General features: G+C 43.3%; 1 pseudogene; it reads left to right on the top strand.

Annotated features, from left to right (window-relative positions):
- The first annotated feature begins 5,406 nt into the window (after positions 1-5,406).
- Positions 5,407-8,931, top strand: LOC100970227 (angiogenic factor with G patch and FHA domains 1-like; annotated as a pseudogene).
- The last annotated feature ends 6,952 nt before the right edge of the window (positions 8,932-15,883 follow it).

Consider the following 15,883-nt stretch of genomic DNA (forward strand, 5'->3'; position numbering starts at 1 on the left):
AGAATGCATTCTAAAGAGGACAAATATGAAAACAAGGAGCCTTTTGTCACAGGTCAGGTGAAAGTGATGGTGGCTTAGACGGGGTGATGTGGAATCAGAATGAAGCAGGTGGATTGGGGATATGTTTGAGCACGAGACTATAGAACCTGTTGATTTGTTGCATGAAAGGGAAAAGGGTCTTCAAGACTACTGCTACAAGTTAGTCAAGTCAGGAGAATTTCCAGAGATGTGGTGGGGCTCCTTACTGAGATAGGAAAGAATGGGAGAACAGGCTTTCAGAGAACATTCAAGTGATCTAGCATTTTCCTAAGAGCATGGGTCAGGAAACTTGGTGGTGCCTGGCCATTCTCAGAAGTACTGACACACTCCTCCCTCTGGGTCATTTTAGCACTGACACCAAGACCCAGGGCACGGAAATTCCCAAATGGGAAAAGGCATGATGCTGTAGAAATGCAAGCGTGGTGATGAGGTTGGTAGGGCTTTGGAGCATGGCACCTGTGTGACCTAGAAGGAGACCTGCTGCATCTGGTCTGGGTGAGGTCAGTCCTCAGTGCAGTGGGGATAAGGGCACCTACCTCACAGATCTGTCTTGATGATTCTACAGAGTCACACCTGTGAAATGAATGCAAGTCCTGGCACATGCTGGGTAGCTGGCATGAATTACTATTGGTATTATTATTAATATCTTTGATGTTATTATTAATATCCTCAATACTGATGGGACATCAGTTCGGCCACTCCAACAAAACCTTCAGAGATATACAAAGGCCCTGAGACAGTCCTCACTCTTCCACACATTTCTCCAGTTTAGTAGCCAACTGACTCTCACTTCAGCCTTATTGGGTTTTTATGTTAAACTAGTGGCTCTAGGTATGTCCCAAAGGCTCTGAGCAGTGTGTGGGTTGTGTTCTGTCTACCCCAGGCCCTTGACAGGATGAGGGGCAGGGAGGAGGTGGCAGCTGTAGACCCACGGAGACAGTGGCACGAGCAGGTTTTCCCCCACATGCAAGGCTGCTTCTTTTTGCTTGTTCAATAAATAGAAGCCCACTCAGTCTCACAAAGTTTGCTTCCAAGTGAGACAATAAACATTTTGTCCATAGCTGTATTTTTCTACTATTGACAACAGATGAAACTAAGAAAGTCAAGTACAGTATCCCCTGCTGTCTGCAGGGACTATGTATGTTCCAAGACCCCCCCACTGAATGGCTGAAACCAAGGATAGTACCACACCTTACATATACTATGGACAAATTTCTTTTTGCTGCTTCACAATTTCACAATTTGTTCTTACAATCTTGTTCTTACAAGATTTGTTCTTACAATAGACATTACCAACCTCAACCTACAAGATTGTTTTTCTTTCCTCATTAAGTTGAGAAGTTTTGGGTTTTCATTTTAATAAAAGCACTTTATGGCTTTTCTTTGGCATATCTGAATTACTCTGTGCTTTGGAATCATCATGAAGCAAAATAAGCGTTCATTGAACCCATGCACTATGATAACACAGCAGTCGATCTGATAACTGAGACAGCTACTAAAGTGACTAATCAGCAGGTAGTGGGTACAGTGTGAAAATACTGGACAAAGAGATGATTCACATCCTGGGAGGGTGGGAGACTTCATCAAGCTACTCAGAATTGGTGAGCAATTTAAAATTTGAGTTGTTTACTTCTTGAAATTTCCATATAGTATTTTCAGACTGCAGGTAACTGAGACCACAGAAAGCAAAACAGCTGATAATGGGGGACTACCGTATCAGTGTTGTCTTGGAGTACCATAGACAAAATTATACTGTCCAAACTAATGACCATTCATTCATCTACTACTGTTTATTGAGCACCTACTAAGTGTCAGACGCATGCTGATGTGTCAATAAAGCGGGAGTGTCACTTTGCCTCCCATGGGGCTTTTGAGCTTCACTGTGCTAGGTTTTGGGGTACCTGCCTCCCAGTCACCCACCTGACTTGCAGAAATGCAGGCCTGAGTCCAGCCAACGAGAGCAGTTGGTCATCTTCAGCACTTGGTTTGATGAAGCCACTCTCTTGTTCAACAATGGCACAGGACTGGTTTTCTGGATCACATCTTTGTGGGGCCCCTGCAGCTGTGAGTGCTGGATGCCTCCGAGCAGGACACTGGGACCTATAGCTGTCAGGGCTCACCCCATGCATGCAGTGCCCTTTCATTGTCTATGTGACAGGTGAGTGCTTTTTTTTCTTTTGAGACATGGTCTCACTCTGTCACTCAGGCTGGAGTGCAGTGGCACAGTCATGGCTCACTGAAGCCTTGACCTACTGGGCTCAAGTGATCCTTCCACCTAAGCCTTCTAGCTGGGACTACAGGCATGTACCACCATGGACAGCTAATTTTTTTTTTTTTTTTTTTTTTTTTGAGACAGAGTCTCGCTCTGTCGTCCTGGCTGGAGTGCAGTGGTGTGATCTCGGATCACTGCAAGCTCCGCCTCCCTGGTTCACGCCATTCTCCTGCCTCAGCCTCCTGAGTAGCTGGGACTACAGGTGCCCACCACCACGCCCAGCTAATTTTTTTGTATTTTTAATAGAGACGGGGTTTCACCGTGTTAGCCAGGATGGTCTCAATCTCCTGACCTCGTGATCCGCCCGCCTCAGCCTCCCAAAGTGCTGGGATTACAGGCATGAGCCACCGCTCCTGGCTATGGCCAGCTAATTTTAATAAATTTTTCGCAGAGAGAGGGTTTCGTCATGTTACCCAGGCTGGTCTTGAACTCTTGGGCTCAAGCAAGCCACAGCTTCAGCCTCCCAAAGTGCTGAGATTGTAGGTGTGAGCCACGCGCCTGGCCATGAGTGCCTTGGGGCTGCATGAGGCTGGATGCAAGGGGTCAGGGCCACTGAGTTCCCTGAGTGGGTGCATGGCCAGGAGCTGCTGGGGTTCTCAGGAGCTGTGTCTCCAGCATCCCTCCTCTGAGGGTCTCCCTGATCATTGGTAAATAGGAAATCACCCCAGGACATAATGCCTGAAAAAGGGGTTCCAGCCCTACCTGTGAGGGGCACCTGGGGTTCTCCTGGGGCAGATCAAAGACTGAGTTCCAGACAGAAAGCCTCTGCCCCCAGCTGAGAAGCAGCAGGCATCTGGATGTGGGCCGTCCTGGGGCTACTGCCCACTCCCACCCTCTCCTGCACTGCAGATGCTCCATCTTCAGGAGGTGAAGAAGATGGGAGGACCAAGCTAAGACACTGGCGAGACCAGATTCCAGGCACACTGATTGACCAGGAGTGGGGCCTGCTTCCCTCCCAACTAGCCCTGTCCTCAAGTGGCAGGGGAGGGACTGAGGCCTGGGGATGACCTTACTGGGGTCACTCAATGGTTGGCATTCCCTCAGGATGGAGGTGTGGCTGGGCCATCCAGATGGCCCTGGATGCTTTGTCCTAGGCTCTGGGTGGCCAGCTGAGGGTGGGAGGAGACCCCCATGCTGCAGAGGGGTGAGATTAAGGCACAGGCCACTGGGGTTCAAGGAGCAGTGAGGAGGTCAGGACTGGCCTGTGGGAACTTTGATGTTGGCTCTGGGTGAGGTGGCTACTGCAGGTGTGAGCACAGCAGTTGGCAGGGACTCAGGTGGCTGCTGTGGGACAGATGGACAGAGGGGTTAAGGCATCAGGAGATGAAAGCTACAGCCCAGCAAGAGAGGAAGGTGGCTCTGGGGGCTGTGAAAGGGGTGCCAACAGCATTTTGGGGGAATGAGCTGTGGGTGTGAGACAGCAGTCAGGGGGACAATGCCCAGATATTCTGACTTGGGACAGCGGAGGGTGGAGGGGTCTGTCAGGGAGCTGGGGCTTCTGGTTTCAGAGGAGCCCAGAGATGTGCTCATACAGATGAGGGTCCTCATGGGATGGACATGGAAGGGACAGCTACAAACTGGGGACCAACGGTGGTGGGCTGAGCCCTTGGGACCTCTGGGGTGAGCAGGCAAGAAAGTGAGGAAGAATCAGCCAGGGAGACAGAGGCAGAGGAAAGTAGACCTCAGGAGAGGAGCAGACCCAGGAAGAGGACGAAAATTTCTGCTCACCTGCCCCATTGGCCTCTGCCTTTGCCCACATACCCTAGGACCCTCACCCTGAGTCTCTGCTTGCCTCTGCCTACCTGGCCATTCCAGGCAGGTGTGGGCTTGAGCTGTGGGGGTAACTGAAGGGCCACTTTCAGAAGGCACAGTCTAGAAGTGGGCAGCGTTGTCATAGTCATCTCCTAGTCATGGGAACAGCCTCTGCCACAGCCCAGTGAGCTGTCTTCATAACCCAGGGGCTTCCTTTCACCACCCCTGGAGGCCTGGAGGCCTGGAGGGCAGCTCAGAGCTGTGAGGGTTGCCTCTTCCCAGTATCTCTCTACACTGCTCCTGCCTGTGCCTAAGCATCCTCCTCCAAGAAGTAGGCCTATTGCTGCACGTGAATGGTGAGGAGGTCACCGTGGGAAAGGAGCTCCCTCCTTTCTCCTTCCTAGGCCCCTGGTGCCTCTCTCCTGGGGGGTAAGGCAATCCAGCCTACCCATGAGTCCATGCAGGAAGGCAGCCCAACCCCAGCCCCCAAAAAGAAGAAAACTCATTGAGGTGTAAGGGAGGGAACGGTGACAGCCCTGGACACTAGGACAAAAAAGAGCTGATGCCTCCAGGAGGCCATCTTCACCTGTGCATGCCAGGCCGTGAAGCTCTGCGGGGGTGGCTTAGGGGCACAGAGGCTTGCGGGCCAAGGCTTCTCAGCTGCTTCTGAGGCTCCCAGTCCTGCAAGGGGCTGGATTTCCCCTCCTGGTAAACCGCTCCCAATGCCTGTCCTGGCTCATTCACTTAGCTGGGCTACTTGCTTGGCCTCTTTCCTGGTGAGCCTTCTGAATGTGCCACCCTGGGCAGGTGAGGACTCCCCAGGAGACTCCATTATACCCTGAGGCTTTCAGGCCAGGACGAAGCACCCTGACCTCTCAGCAGGAGCAGCCACTTGGGGGAAGCAGAGGAAATGGGAGGGGACACATGGCCCAGCTCTGAGCATGACTGGGTGGGGACATCATGTTGAAGTTCCTGGGAGCCTCATGCAGCCCAGGAAGAGGCCCTTGAAAGGCCAACAAGCTCTCTATACAGGAGGGAAAACTGAAGCTTGGGGTGGGCAGGGGCGGCCTTGAATTGGGGGTCTGGTCAGAAGGGCCTCTGCTCCTCACCTCAGCTATGGCCTTCACATGAACTTCCACCAGCAGAGGCCCCTAACTGGACTTGGCCCCAGTGGATGGACAGGAAATTGCCTACCATGCTGGCCACGCTAACTAACTTTCACTGCCTGGCTACTGGCAACCCCACTCTCTCCATCTCCTGGCTGAAGAACCACAACAGTTCTAAGGAGAGCATCACATCAGGACATCGAGGTGGCCCTGGAAGTTGGTGAGAGTGTGGCCTGAATGTGGAAGGTGGGACCTGTCTTCCATTTATCCGCACTTCCACCTGGAGCTGTGGCACCAGCAATAGAGCCTGGTCATGAAGTGTGGCACCCTCAGACTGCTGTCGCTCACCTCTGTGATGGAGAACAAGTTCAGCAGCCCTCAGTAGACATGCATGCTGGGTATCTGGGTGAGGGCTGTGACACATGGGCAGGGGGCAGGAAGGTGGGCAGCCTCTGAGGCCCCATTCATTCTCTCAATGTGCTCTCCTGACCATACCTTTCTACCCACAGGCTTCTGGCCAACCAGACCCAGCAAGGTGGAGTTCCACTGCAAAGCGCACGGCAACTTAGTATGTGGAGGTAAACAGCAGCAAGGTGGGTGACAATGGCATGCCCTATGTCACTGTGCTGAGGGGAGATGCTATTGCTTGCCAGGAGCATGGGGATGGCAGGCCCGGGACTCCACTTCACTAAACTCTACCATCATCATAGAATATTTGGAGTAGCCTATGAAAGACAGTATCATGTCATCAGCCAGGAGACAAAATCCTCTTGATCAGCTCTCCTGGATATAAACTTGGTGCTGGTTCATTTAGCATCTGCTATGAACCAGTGTCTACAATTAGAGGCAGTTTTTCCTACAGAAAGATCATATGAGTCATATGAGTCATAAAAGTGGGAAGCACTTCTGTTAGTATTGTCTCTCAAAATTCATTCAAAACATTTGCTTCTGCCTTTGCAACTTTACGTTCTCTGAATTCCCTCACTGAGTAAAAACCTCCTTGATGAGCTTATAATCAATCTCACATATTTAACAATGTGGGTTTCATCTTAAATTCCACTATAAAATATGGAACAAAATCTATTTGATTTATAGTAGATGTAAAACAAAAAATTAGGATGGGCTATTCTTGTGGGCAGCAAGCCACCTAGGTGCTGAGCCAAGAGATAGAAAGCACAAGTTGTTCCAGTATAATAAAGAAAATATATAGAATAAGAATAGTCATACTAGAAATAGAATATAGATATGATTATATATGAATATTATTATTATTAGTTTGTAGCATTACTCTTTATTCCAATATTATAATAATGTCCATTCTACAATTATAACCTAGGAAAGACCAGGCCATACAGAGATAGGAGCTGAAGGGTGATAAGTGACCAGAAGAGTGTGAGCCCTCAGTTATGCCCAGACATGACCACTAGAGGGCTCCTTGGTCTAGCGGTAACGCCAGTGCCTGGGAAGGCACCGGTTACTTAGCAGATCGGGAAAGGGAGTCTCCCTTTCCCTGGGAGAGTTGGGGAAGACTCTGCTCCACCACTTCTTGTGGAAGGCCTGACATGAGTCAGGCCCGCCCGCAGTCATCCAGAGGCCTAAACCTCTTCCTGTGATGCTGTGCTTCAGCGGTCACGCTCCTGGTCCACTTTCATGTTCCGCCCTGTACACCTGGCTCCACCTTCTAGATAGCAGTAGCAGAATTAGTGAAAGTATTAAAGTCTTTGATCTCTCCGAGAAATACATAAAAGAAATAATGAATATGTCCTAAGCTGTCCCCTCTCTCCGCCTCGGCTACCAAATAAGGAAGGGCCCCCTGTCCAGTGGACACGTAACTCACGTGACCTTACCTATCATTGGAGACAACTCACACTCCTTACCCTTCCCTCTTGCCTTGTATACGATAAATAACGGCGCGACCGGGCATTCAGGGCCACTACCAGTCTCCGCGCGTTGGTGGTAGTGGTCCCACGGGCCCAGCTGTCTTTTCTTCTCTTTGTCTTGTGTCTTTATTTCTACGATCTCTTGTCTCCGCACAGGAAGAGAAAAGCCCACAGGCCCTGTAGGGCTGGACACTACATACTTGGGACACGTAGAATTTGTTCCTTTTATATTTATCAGTTTTCTACCAACCTGTATTTATTACAATAAAAATAATGCTAAAATATGTTTATCTTATTGCGTGGAGTTGAAATGGACACACTTGATAACAGAATATTAACTAAATGAACAGTGAAGCCTATTTTTTTTCAGTTTTTTAAAAATTTATTTTAAAAAAGTTTTTTTTCCAGTGTAAAATTGCACTTGATTAAATCTACTCCTAATCTACTCCTAAATCTACTCCTAAATCTACTCCTAATCTACTCCTAAATCTACTCTTTCTTTTTCATACATATACAAATGGAATTGTTTTCTTAATTTTATTTTCAGGTTGGTCATTGGTAGTATATAAAATACAATTGAACTTTGTATATTGATTTTATATATTGTGACCATGCTGAACTCATTTATTGGCTTTAGTGGGTTTTAATGAATTTCTTGTAAATTTTTATATTCAAGTTATGTTATCTACAATGATAGACATTTCTAACCTCTTATTTTCCCACATGGAGGACTTTGTTTATTTTTCTTATGTAATTTCTTTGGATGTTAACCTTTTCCTCTTGTTCTCAAATGTCATGACACAACAACCAGTATTTTATTATTATGGGGTTAGCTGTAAGTTTTTCATCGATGCCCTTCAGCAGATCTAGGAAGTTTCCTTATACTCCTCCTTTCCAGGGAGACTAATTGTGAAGGAATATTGAATTGGTCAAATGCTCACTGTGTCTGTTGAAAGGATCTTTCCGTTACTTTCCTTTATCCTATTATTTTGTGTAATGCATTGATTGATTATTGGATAGGTCAACAATTCAGTGTCTGTCTGTCTATCACCTGAGAAAATGATTTGGAGCATACTGTTTGAATCCTGAAGTTGGTGTCAGTAAATTTCATGCAGAAATTTATTTTGACCATGACTTAACGAAGTTATGTCCTTGTAGATAAAGGCAGTCAAAATGGAACAATTGTTCATGGAAAACAGATGGTTCAGCTGCAAACTAAATGTGACCCTTATGTCCTTGAGAATAGACATGAAGTGAAAATTGGAGAGACTGTGTTACCCTTTCACATTCACCCTGGCAGCGATACTTGTGATGGCTGCGAGCCACGGCATGTTAGAGCTCACCTTTGCCTTGATAAGAAAGACGAATTATTTACTGGTCCAACACTGAGGAAGGAGAAAAAAAGAGTTGGGAATAAGAAAATAATTAAAGAAAATACGAGTAAAATATGGTTTCAGAATACAGACTATGAAGATGAATAGACATGGAAGAATCTAAAATATAAAGATAGAGCTGGAAAACATATGGAGCAGATTGGAAGTTAAAGAACTTTCAAAAAGATGATGCTCCTGCATCTGTTTCTTCTGAAACTACTGACAGCAACAAAGGTCAGAAGATGTTGGAGAAGATGGATTAGAAAAAAAGAGAGGGTCTGGGAAAGGATGGCGGGGAATGAAAACTCCAATTCAGCTTCGCCTCAGTGAACACATGTAGGTGTGGGGACATGCAATCCATACTCAATTGAAGATGTTCACATTTTCCAAAACAAAAGCAAACAAACTGTGACAAAGCATGAGATAGGTTTGCTGAAAACTTCCCAGAAATGAAACCTTAAAGAGAAGACCTAGGGACCACACCTTGGGTAAAAGGGACTGTAGAGTGAGGTTAGTCATAGAAGAAAACTCAAGCTTTAAAAATATAGAGTTTGGAAACTCTTATTTATTTTATTTTAACAAAAACCATATGGATGTTCCAACCAAGATTAACTGACAGAATCTGTGGGGAGAGCACAGGTGATGGTATTTTTTTAAAGTACTCATGTGATTATGGTTGGACGCCTAGGCTGAGAGACACTTAGCTAAGCCTTGCCTCTTAAGTTTCAATGTACATATAAATCATTTCTGATTCCTCTCTGATTACATTACTCTCTTAGTAATGTAATTCTGCAGGTTTGGAAGGGGTCCAGGAATTGGCTTCTTTAAAAAGTTTTCTCTTAATGCTGATGCTTCTCCCAGTACATCCATTGTAGTAGCACTCAGCTAGAGAAAGTAGTCACAGGACACAGAGTTCCTGACACCCAACACTGTTACCACAGCATAAATACTTTTGGCCCAAAGTGGAAATCACCAATCACTATTAACAAGCATGTTATTCTCTGCTGGCTCTTTAAAGTTTACAGATGCTAGAGAACGTTAGAGTAGGCCTGCATTTGAAAAACATGTATACATGAGTTAATACAATGTTTATTGAGCATGTACTATGTATTCAGAAGTATGTTACACAGCTGTGCTGGAAACATCACATGGTGAGTTCATCCTTATAGCTTCCTAGAAGTTGGGTGCTAAACATTCTGTAATTCCCCGGATTGAATGGCCCAGCATTTCTATGTTTTCTTTTAGTTTTAAAATAATTTACCTATAAAGAAAATGTGTAGAATAAAAGCTGTGTAGCTCAGAGGGATACAGAAAGAAAGGGTGAACTGCTCAGAGGGATTTTTTTGGTATTTATGTTGACTTTCTTGTGCCTTGTAGAGCAACTACTGGATCTGCAGAAATAAACTGCAGGTTGCTAGGTGGGATTTCTCTAGAAGCACTGGCTTCAGTGAAAAAAAATTGTGACCCAGAAATGTATAATTATTTGCTCCCATTTATCTGCTTTTTTTTTTTTTTTTGAGATGGAGTCTCGCTCTATCACCCAGGCTGGAGTGCAGTGGCGCAATCTCGGCTCACTGCAAACTCCGCCTCCGGGGTTCGTGCCATTCTCCTGCCTCAGCTTCCTGAGTAGCTGGGACTACAGGTGCCCGCACTGTGCCCGGCTAATTTTTTGTATTTTTAGTAGAGACGGGGTTTCACTGTGTTAGCCAGGATGGTCTTGATCTCCTGACCTTGTGATCCACCCTCCTCGGCCTCCCAAAGGGCTGGGATTACAGGCATGAGCTACCGCGCCTGGCCATCTGCTTTTTATTTTCAGGAAATTGTGGGCTGTAGCTCAGGAGAGGCAGCAGGAACCACCACTCAATTTTCTGATCTCCTTTAATTAGTTCTGTGAGAGGAGATTCTAGGGTGAAGCCCAATTCAGATGAGGCCTTAGAAGAGGGTGGATCTGGGCAGGGCTGGGACAGAAAGTGGGTCCCATGTGGCTGATGTCTATGCTGGTGCAGTATTTCTAGTTCTGTCTTTCTTAAGCCTGCCTTGTAAAAACTTGACTTCTAGAGTTTGTATAATTTAATCTATTTTAGCCATTTCCCTGTCAATTTTTATAACACACAATAACAAGGAATTAAAAAAAAACACTTAGGGTGTTTTAGGACAATTAAATGGGAAGCTAAAAAATTATTTTTACTGAGGTAAAAGAAATAGGAATAATCACAATAATAACAATAATTCTTCTGTCCGTGAATTGCACTTCAGGTGGTGACATCAGATCTCACAACAACAACATAAGGGAAGTGGAACAAATGTAACCAAAGTCCCCAGTACCCCTCCCTTCTCTCTTCTGTCCACAGAATGTTGAATTCAATCATTTAGCCATTTGCTCTGGAATGAAAGTATCTGGACAGTAGAAACCATGAGTGTTTCATCTGTTTTTCTAATGGTCATATGATATAGTTGAGATGTCCCCTCCAATCTCATATTAAATTTTAATCCCTAATGTTACAAATGGGCCTGATGGGAGGTGGTTGAAGCATGGGGATGGATTCCTCATGGCGTTGTGCTGTGTTTGTCATGGTGAGTACTCACGAGATTGGTTGGTTTAAAAGTGAGACCTATCCCTCCCGCATCTTTCCTGTTCCCATTCCTACCATGTGAGATGCCTCCTCCTCTTTCATCTTTCACCGTGACTCTAAGCTTCTTTATATGTTAATGTTGTTAGACAATTTAACTCAATTTTCTTATAAAATTAACTGACAAAATTTTACGTTATTATATCATAAAAATAAATAAATATGATATCACATATGTGTTATGACATTACAATATATTATAATACCATAATTTGTATGTATCATGACATCACAATGTACATGACAGCATAATTTGTATGTATCATGACATCACAATATTTTATGATATCATAATTTGTATGTATTATGACAGCACAATATATTTTGATATCAATTCATATGTATTATGACATCACAATATATTAAGGTATCACAATTCATATGTATTACTATGATATTATAATAACATTAAAATTTTGTTAGGTAATTTATAAGAAAATTGTGTTAAATTTTATAACAACATTAACTTATAAACTTAATAGAATCTAAGAATATTATCTGCTCTTGTGTAAATGACTGCTTAAGATATTATAACATATATTCAAAATTTGTTTATATATCAAATAAATTATATATAATATTATAGTATCAATATATAATGATATTATAAGTTCCATTTAAATCCTATGTAAATTCAGACAATTTTATTAGGCAGTGTCTGTCTGTCTATCACCTGATTTCTTGGGGGTTCCACTATTTGCACACAAACAGCACAGCTGGGAAAACACAGAGTCACCCAGCACAGGCTCTTCCCTGGATCTTTCCCCTCCTCAGGGCATCAGTTCATCAGTCAACCAAGCCATCTGAGAGCGGAAGAGCAAGTACTCTCTAACATAGAAGTTCTTATTCCTGCATGCTTTTCTCAGAAGAGGGAAAAACAAGAAGGTCATTTTAGGGGACACTTACTGGGACATGAACTAAGTCTTCTACAGTTTGGTAGCTCTAACCAGCAGGTACAGATTTCTCAGTAGGAAGGAATGAGGCAGCTGTCCTGAGCCTGGAAGCTCCATCATACCTTGTTCCATCTTGTTTAGGTGATTTTGAGAGGCTGCTCTGGAATATGTCTCAATGGTGGATGTTGGGAAACAACACAGGCTTTGATGGGACTCAGGTGGTGTTTGCTGTGTGAAGACACGGGCTGAATGCTCAGGATCTAGGCTGTTTTTCTTCTGGTCAGTTGTGTTACCTGTTTGGGACCAAGTCCAGTTTTACTAGAGAGGCTGAATAAATTCTAAAAAACAAAGTAGAGCTTTGAGGAAGGGTGACAAAGGGGGAAAGTTTCTCTCTCCACCTAGACTTTTTGCTGCCTCAGGAATCACAGGCTGATTAAGTTACTGTCAGCTCTAATCTAATCAATTCAATTCAATTGAATTTGATCTAATTATCTTCCCCCTTGTTAACGTAGAAATAGCCATTTTATTTGGTATTTACTTTTTCTCCACTTTTTATTTTATCAAATATGTATTTATCTAATACAATCAACCATAATTTTAATTTGACATTTCCAAGCATTTGAAAAATTATATCTATGTACATGATTTTAACACTACGTATAATGCTCTTCCTTTGCAAAATGTATAAAACAGTTCAATATAGATATGTTTAATTCTGCATCTTGAAAAATAAGCAGTATAAAAATACTTCCAGGTAGGAATTGGGACAGAAATTAGAAAAAATGATTCCCCTATCATCTGATTTCTGTGCCCCTGACTTTTTTAGTTTTTGTTTTTGACACTATGGCAAGACCCAGGAAGTGTCTCCCATTAACTGTGTTTAGGTCCCTAATAAAATTACAGCATTAAACTTATCTTATTGAGGCCCTAATGAGGAAGGAAAAAGAAAACTGTTCAGCCAATAAGAGTAAGCCATGCCCAGCTGAGGGACATATAAAAGGCAGGTCTAGGAGAATAACTCACACTGTGAATCAGGACCTGTGAGAGAGAGCAGCTTTCATTTGAGTTTGAATGAGAGAAAAAGAAATGAAGACTCTGATCCCCCACTACTCCTCCATCCACTGTCCCACTGACCAGCCTTCTTTCAAACAGATCTCCTTTACAGAAAAGGGCTAAGATGAGAAGAAACCACTCAAAGAAAAAGGCAAGACCCCCGTCCTGCCACTCCAGTGAGAAACACATGGAAAGGCAGGGTAAGGCCTTGCACTGTTCCTATGAAGTCTCCAAGGAGGGTTGGAATCAGGAATACTGAGCTATGTGTCTTTAGTGGGGTTTTATTTCAAAATTAGGAACGGGAAATGGCTTAGGTCCCTGAGGAGGCTTTGAGAAATGTGTTCACTCATGACATTGGCAGAAGAGCTTCACTTGAAAGACTGATCCAGAAATGTTTGTCAGAGATAGACTATGGGACTCTGTGCCTGGGAGAAGCAAGTCACCTAAACTCCATGTTGCACGAGGATCAGAGCCCAATCTAAATGAAGAGAAGAATTCTGAGATAATTAAGCTCAAAGCCAGAAACAGCATTGCTAGGTGAGGGAAAATTTGACTCTTTCAAGGTGAAAAGAGTCAGGGAAGCAACACAGTCTCCCCTGGCAAGGAAACTGGGAGCTCTTTGACTTCCAGGACCTTACAGATTCTGGACTCTGAAGAACAGAGGAGACCAGTGACAACTTCAGCTCCTGTGTGTCCACGATGAACTAAGGCTTTGAGGGTGTTTGGTAGGAGGCACTTACTCAAACTCTTATTTTAGCAACAGAATCAGAATTGAGCTCACATGAGGAAAATTTCAAGAAAAGGAAAGTCAGTTCCAAGGACAGCTGCCAAGATAGTGCAGATATAATCTTGCTTTTTTTTCTGCTTTTTTTTTTTTTTTTTTGCCCCAAAGGGCAAACAAGGCGTAGACTTTTAGAGAGGGCTTGAGCAGCAAGGGCGTTTCTTAATGACTGAAAAAATTTTTGAATATCCCTGGAACTCAGGGATATTTGGGAACTCAGAAGGGGTTAAGCTTCACTTCATTAAAGTGCTAAGATGGTCAGGACGGAGGGGAAGACACAAATGAGGTTCACCTGAAGGTGCACGGGAGGTTGTGGAAATTAGTCTGCAGGTACTGTTTTGGCGAGTCTCTCACTCACGTGCTTCCTCTGCAGGGAACTGTTCAGGAGAGGAGCACAGCTTGATGTTGAAAAAGAAACTAAAGTCCTCCACTGCTGTGCACAGCAGTGAAATCCAGGAGACCTGTGATGCCCACCACGGAGGGCCTTTCATGGTTTACACTAGGTGTAGCAAGTGGCACAGTTATTGGGCCCAAGGAGTTCAATAGTCATCACTTCGGAAAGCTTTGTGACCTTGCAATGTGTGTCAAAGTCCACTTATCAAAATCTATCCCCAGGTGTTGGTTCAGCAGGTCCATTTTCCACTGACCTGGGAGAAACTCACTCAGCTTGCCTGGCTCTGGGGCCTCTTTGTGCCCAGGAGCAGACCTTCTATGCCATGACCACCCAGGCAGGTTGTGTCTTCCCTGCTAAGAAGTGGCTTGTTTCAGCCACACTGCCTGGCCCTGAGAATTCAGCTCTGGATAGAGAAGACCACCCCTTGCATGGGCAGGAAATAACTGAGCCTGTCAGTGGATTAGATGAGGCTTGAGCTGGGTGCACATTGAACCCAATGTTTCAATGTGGAAGATTAAACAGTTGAAACATGGACAACGATCCTATTCACCCTATTCAGCAGAGAATACACTCTTGGAATGAGAGCAAGAAACTGCTACTTCTCAGATTCTTCCAAAGTACCAGCAGTGACAATTTTAGATGCACAGTATTAATAAATGAAAGACCCTGAAGCAGTCCTAGGAAAGGAGCTTGAACAATATACTCAAAACAGTGAACTCTGCAATTTGTAGACGGCTAAGATTATAAACAAATTATATATCTCTTGTTAGACATTTGATGTCTATTGGATGTCTCATGACAGTCATGCATTTCTATATAATCAGACAAATATGAGGATGTAATTATTCATATACCTTTTCATATTTTCAATTATAACAAAATAAATATAAAATTATGTGCTTCTTTTTTAATTCAGAAAAGTTTGTAACCTCTCACTCTCCCACACTGAACCCAAGAACACTAATATCCACAAACACTTAATAATACTCTTCATGGGAAAAATGTCAATATATTTTTACAGTTTAATAAAATTATGGTGAAATCACCACACAAGGTGTTTACTATGAATATTTTTACATAAAATTGAAGTCAAGATATGTTAAATGTAATTGATCATAATTATTTATTCTTCTCCTGACTCTTATTTCCCTCATTTTAAATTTTTGAAATTTAAACTTTATTCTATTTTATGCATTTCAGTTGATCATACTGTATTATAGGATATTAAATGTAATATAAATATTGTCATTTATTTTACCTGTGGTTACATTTTATATTTTTCTTCTTGCATTTTACAGTGAGATTATGAAATCTTTCATCATAAAATGTATTTTTTTGTTTTGTTCTCTGCCTCATAATTTTCGTATACAAAATGATATAAAGATTAATGTTTTTGAGAATATTCAATTTTAGATAATTTTGTATTTCATCCACACTGAATTTTTATTCACTCCATGTGTGAGTTGGAGGACGTTTTATTACCTTCACTTCTGATTTATTTTCACCCTGACCCCTCACACTCCACAACTCTTGTTTTAATCAAAGAATAGTGATTTATCATTCCAGTAAATGGAGCCAATTCAATGAAAATATACAGATATACCTTGGAGATACATGGCTTTTGCTCTAAACAAGTATAATAAAACAAATATCACAATAATATGAGTCATGCAATTTTTCTTCTTTCCCAGTGCATATGAAAGTGATGTT

This window comes from Pan paniscus, chromosome 18, assembly GCF_029289425.2.
Source record: "Pan paniscus chromosome 18, NHGRI_mPanPan1-v2.0_pri, whole genome shotgun sequence".
In the NCBI taxonomy this organism is placed as follows: Eukaryota; Metazoa; Chordata; class Mammalia; order Primates; family Hominidae; genus Pan; species Pan paniscus.